The sequence below is a fragment of the Acanthopagrus latus genome, chromosome 20, assembly GCF_904848185.1.
Source record: "Acanthopagrus latus isolate v.2019 chromosome 20, fAcaLat1.1, whole genome shotgun sequence".
NCBI lineage: Eukaryota > Metazoa > Chordata > Actinopteri > Spariformes > Sparidae > Acanthopagrus > Acanthopagrus latus.
In genome coordinates, this window is record NC_051058.1 from 13282239 (window position 1) to 13288238 (window position 6000).

A 6000-nucleotide genomic window follows, 5' to 3' on the forward strand; every position below is an offset into this window, starting at 1 on the left:
ACATAGGCGTTTATAATGGAAAGAAACGTCACTGTGAACATTCTTTCAATATACCAGCAAACTCTAACAACTGCCCTTGCGTTTCTTCAGTTTAGCCAAAGTTCATCTTGCTTCAGTATCTGAAAACGGATATTAGACCTTTTATAAGGAAACAACAGCAGCGTATACTCCAGACACTTTTGCCTCTTCATGGGATTTTTACTGTGGCTCTGCTACATTCAGAGATCTGCATAACAACAGTTTACCTGTTAAAGTTTTTAAGAATGTGATGCACAGAACAGCTGCCTCGAGACAAGACTAGTTGTCATTAAACCTATGATAAATATTATTGCTCCACAGGTTTACTGCTCCCTTGCCATAAAGCCCAGAGGACTGGGAGATAGTGTTTTGAGACTTCCCCTCCCACGACTATAAACCCACTGCAGGTCTACTCAATCCAAATGTTCACCCTTGGCGTAGATTAAAGAGGATACTGATAAAACAGTGCAATCATGGCAGCACTGCCTGGTAGGGATCACATCTAATTACTACAACTTTGACCTCAGCTGCAACATTGTTCCAGCACGGCTAAACTACTCTGTGGATTTCACCTTTTCCATTAACCAGGAGAACAGCAGCAATTTAACTTTATTACCTTTCTTTCTCTTTTTTTGTTGCTGTTGTTGTGTCCAAATGTCAAGGTGTGCCTGACTTTTCACAGCAAACACTTCATGGCATCAGTTATATTCAAGATGCTTTCCCTCACATCTTCTCCAGGGCAGCACGGGGTCAGAGATAAGAGATAATAATGCTATTTGTTGATTGCGGTGTGGAGCCAAAACTATAAGCTTTGCTGAAAACTTTAATTCCTGGATGGATTAAAAGTAAATATGACGGAGCTGGAGATGACCTTTTAATGTGAAGGCTGGAGAGAGACACATTAACCTGTGCCAACCTCGATAAGATTTGATAACTTAAGACATCTTCTTAACTGTCCGCTATACAGCAGTGCTGCAACTAACGATTTGTTGCATTATTGCCCTGTGTCACCCGTTAACGTTTATTTTTTTTATATCATTTTAGGTTTAAGTCTAGAAACGTGAAGCAAATATGTGCCCACTGTCCAAGGTAACGTCTTGAAATGTCTTGTTATGAACAACAAACAATCCAATCCCTAAATCTATTCCGTTTACAATGATGTGAAACTGAAAAAATGCATTTCTGCATTTCCTATACTTACATTTGAGAACTTAACAGGAAAGTTATTGGTATTTCTGCTTAATAAATAGCTCAAAATTCAGTCCAAGAAACAGTCATTTATTCAAGTCATATACTGTATATTGTAAGGTTAGTCTCTTTAAACACATCATATGAATGCACAATCTGTCGGCAAGGTTCAAGATTTGGTATCAGAAGAGTCTGGTTTCTGTTGGTCATCCAGGTAACGATGACTAATCACATTTGAGTGAGCTTTTGTTGCTTGGAGGAGCATTTTATTTAGCATGGCTGAATGCTATAGAGGGAACACAACAAAAATTTCTTTGTCTCCTTGTTTGTCGAGTAAGAGCATCATGCTCGTAGCATAACAAGATAGCAGGGGTTCCCAGCACATTGCACACACAGACCATGGAGTGATACTCCCACACCGCTGCACAAAACCTGCATCATTTCACAGTGCCACCTGATTGAACATTGCAATAATTTGGTTTTCTCAGTATATATATGAGATATTATGGCAGGTTTCAACAGATAATCTGAATAGTTCAATAGAGGCTGTGCATTTCACTTAAATGAAGAGAAAACACACAAAAAACACATTTTTCTTATAACTAGGCATTGACCACATGTATAATTAAAATAAAATAATAATAATCTTTTTTTTTCATTTTTTATCAGTATCTGCACATATTTCTGTAATCAGAAGTCAAAGTAGACCCTCTAATGTCTTTTCATTTTCTTCATGGGCTTACTGCAAAATGAAAGTTGAGGTTCAAGATGCTTGACTTGTTAGAAATATCAATGAACCCTACAAAGAAGCTGCTAAACCTGAGTCATAGGTCAAGATAAAATGCACAGACTCCATGCTAAGAGTTACCTATTATTCCATGTTTCATTGTGCTTCGTCTGGGATGAAAAGTTCTCACTGAACAACCTGAGTCATTTGCTCATTATAGCACCAGGCACTAAACTGTGGATTGTCTTGCCACTTAGACAGTGTTTTCAGCACCATGGAGAGCACCACTTCCACAAAGGGCCAACCTTGGGTGAAACTGGAGAATATGACACCAGCTGTTCTCAATCAAAGTAATGACTCCCCCACATGAGAATTTGCTCCAGCTTGCCTTTAAATCACTGACGGCCATTCATTTACCGCATGCGGGTCGGTGTCAGCAGGCTCCCCCTCCAGCTAGTAGACGCTATTGGAGCGTCCAATAAAGAAAGTGTCTTTTCCGGCTTAATCACAAATTGACTGCTTTAAAGCGCAAACCCACTTCTTTAGGAATTGCTAACCATTTTTCATTTTTCACGTCATACCAGGAGTCTCCCACTGCTACTGTAAATGTGGTCTCTCGAGCATAACATAGTATTTAATTTTAAAAGCAGTGCTGCGTCCTTAATGGAAAGGGCTTCACATCCAGCGGCTGGCTGATCGTTGCACGAACATATCTTACATGACTTGAGTGTGCCCTGTGTTTTCAAGCTATTTGATGCAAGTTAAAAAGTGGAAATTGAGACAATAGGACATAATTATAAGTTAAAAAGTCAATAAGTTTACATTTAAGACTTTTTATCTACGGATTGTGATTTCTGTTTCACAAGTTTGAATTTGATCTCAGAATTATAAATTCTATGTAGCAATTTTTTCTTAATCTCATAGTTCTAGTCTTGATTACATTTTTCATAATCTATTTCCAATTGATAACTTTTTCTCATCATTTTGACTTTGTATCTCATAGTTTAGACCTTTTATCTCATAACTACGCCTTACCAGTGGAATATTATTTTCATCAAGCTTCATTTTTTTTCTTTAACTCACAGAAATGGGTTTCCACAGCAAGACAGCTCGCACAGAACAGATTAATTACATCACAACAAAATATGTCCATGCTCAACTCAACATAGCAGGCATTAGATCCAGAGCCTATCATGTGACTGCTCTCCTTGCTTAGCAAATCATCCAATAAGTACCACATAGCCTTCTGCATGGTGATCCATATGTGCAGCTAAGTCAGATATGATGCAGATAATTATCATTAACTGAAATATATTGAAAAAAAAGATTGTTTGGAGTCATCTCCAAAATGTCATGTAGCTGCAGATGACTATCAGCACTGATAAGGCTTCAGGTTGGCAGTGAGTGCAGCAGCGTTGTAATCCATCGAACGGGTGCTCAGCACTTTAGATGCAATTATGATATGAAAAACAGTAAAGCGAGCGGCTGTCACATAAACCCATTGATTGCTTTGTTAATGCTCTGCAGATATGAAGTGTGTAGAGACTCTGTGAAGATAATGATCTATTTAATGTGACAATAGCCATGTGAAGCTACCCTTGAAGCCAATATTACCAAGAAACAGTAATGTGGTGGAAGACAAGAAACCAGTTCTTATCCCTGAAGCCAATATAGAGCAACTATGGTAGCAACAACAGGAACAGGAATATGAAAAATGCCCTCAATTCATCCCACAACGCCCCACGCAAATATATGAATTCATAAATGAAATATTTCACTAATACCAATAAGCGCAGCCTTCAAAAAACAAACGCTGCACATGCTGTATGTAGAAAACAGAATGAAAGAAGAAATGGGTAACCAGTAGATGCCAAAGTACCACTAAGAAACAAGGACACAACACAACACAACATGGCACAAAGACACAAACAGTACAGAGACATACATCAGCTCACCTTACTTGATGAACAGAAGCAGCTATCCTCGAAATCTCAGCAGAGCCGTCCAGTGGTCTTCCACAGCCCAGAGGAAACAGCAGCTTCCAGGTTCAACAGCAACTTTGAGGCTAAGAGCTAACAGGAAGAGGTGAACAGTTATTCCTCTACAAGGCCATCCTCTTAATTCAGCTAACAATGTTACATGTATGAGCTCCCAGTAGTAAAAGCAAAATGAAGTTAAAGCAGTTTGGAACTTTGGCTAAAAGAACCCACGCTGCAGCCATCTAGCTAGCTAGCTTATTATTACCAGGCATTGTGAATTGCCCGCCATGTAGCAAGTGCGTCATACATGTACTGATATACCTGTAAAAGACTGTCAATTGACCAGCAGGATGGTAAGGAAAATTTGGAGCATTTCTCACAAGCCCCTTTCAGATAGAAAAGGTGACATGGTAAAGGCTGCAATGAGGTGAAATATTGCTTCTTTTCCAAAAAGCCGCCGCTTGGCCGCCACTGGGTTAACGCTAGACACAAACATGTGACGTGCGTGAGGAGAAGCAGGTACAATTTGTCTTCAAAATAAGAGCTTTACATTGCACCCCACTGGAGTTTAGAACTGGGCTCTTACCGCGGGGCTTTTAATTTGAAAGTAGCTACCGTTAGTAGTTTGCCGCTACAACAACAAGCCGACAACAAGGACAGCAACGGAGACCGAGGAGACGCTAGCATCTCCCGGATCTCAGCGGCTTTCCAGTTGCTCATCTTGACGTCCGCGGATCAAGTGATGAACTGCTGCTGTGATCAGCTGTTTCCTGGATTTAAAACTCTCCAACTGTGGGTCGAACAACAGTGCACATAATCCACACCTCCGCCCATCTCACGCAATTGAGGCACATCGATGTCTCGGATTTACATAGCAGTGGAGGTGGCAATAATTGTACCCTCGTGGCCTGAAGTTGGCGGACCAAAACAGACCCCCAAATTAAATCCGCAGACGCAAAAAGGACGTCCAATTGGCGGCTTGCTGCTCAGTATAAAAACAGCTATAACTAGCTACAGATGTCTCCCAACTGGTGAAAAGCACAACACAGACAACCACTTCCTGTCGCCAAAATGGCCGCCATCATTGGGCATTTCAGTGAGGTATCAATCATTGTAACATTTTGAAATAATTTATTGTCACCATAGTGCCATTCTGTTTATTTAGCCTCAGGGATAAACTGCTACAAATATGTAAGCTACAACTTAGCTTAAGTGTTAGCAATCTCAGACAGCCTAATAAGTCTTATTTTTATTTGTTTGTTTGTCTGTGAGTACACAGAATGTCTTTGTAGATGTTATATCTTTATATATGTATGTGTATATATATATATATATATATATATATATATATATATATATATATATATATATATATATATATATATATATATATATATATGATGAGATGATGAGCAATATTATCCAAATATTTTATCATGAAGAATAAAACCTTGTTAATAAGAACTTTATAATTTATCAGATAGGTGAAGGTCTGTGTTACTTGTCGCACACTGAAGCAAAAAAGTCCCAGCCTTTGTGATTGGATGACTTAACTGAGTTGTTGCCACATTCTCCTTTTTATTTTACTGTGTCAAAAAGAATTACAAAATCATAGTGGAGACATCAGCATCACATACAGATACTCATTAATTCATTTCTTTAGCCCTCCCCATTACATATACACTCACAACACTATAAATATCTCCTGAAGTTAAGACTGTTTGATATGTGTTGTGTGCCAGTCTTCAAGTTCTTCTAGTAGAGAGAAAAAAAAAAGAACTAACAGGATTATTATACTGGATGGTTTGCATTGAGACACACCCCAATGAATTATATAGCTGAAAGTGACAGATTAATCACCATCTCTTGGTAATTCTGGAGACGAACCAAGACCAACAGGAAGAGAAAATCCATACTCCTCCATCATAAGTGAATCATTCATTTCTGCTCTGACCCGCGCGAGTCAGTTCACATATATTTGTGATCTGTGATGTAGTCAGCGTGACCTACCAGACCACAGGCTCGTGTCACATGTGACAATCAAACTGATTATGCCGATTTCTTTTACGTGGTGCCATCTGGTGGTTC

At 39.1% G+C, this 6000-nt stretch overlaps 1 long non-coding RNA gene across 1 annotated transcript in view; it reads right to left on the minus strand.

Moving 5' to 3' along the window:
- Positions 1 to 4436, minus strand: part of LOC119009590 — a 30697-nt gene extending 26261 nt beyond the window's left edge. Inside the window, exons 1-2 of the long non-coding RNA XR_005071767.1 lie at positions 4234 to 4436; positions 3889 to 4005 (exon numbers count right to left, since the gene is read on the minus strand). This is a non-coding gene — a long non-coding RNA (uncharacterized LOC119009590). The remainder of the gene's footprint in view (positions 1 to 3888; positions 4006 to 4233) is intronic.
- Between the last annotated feature and the right edge of the window lie 1564 nt (positions 4437 to 6000).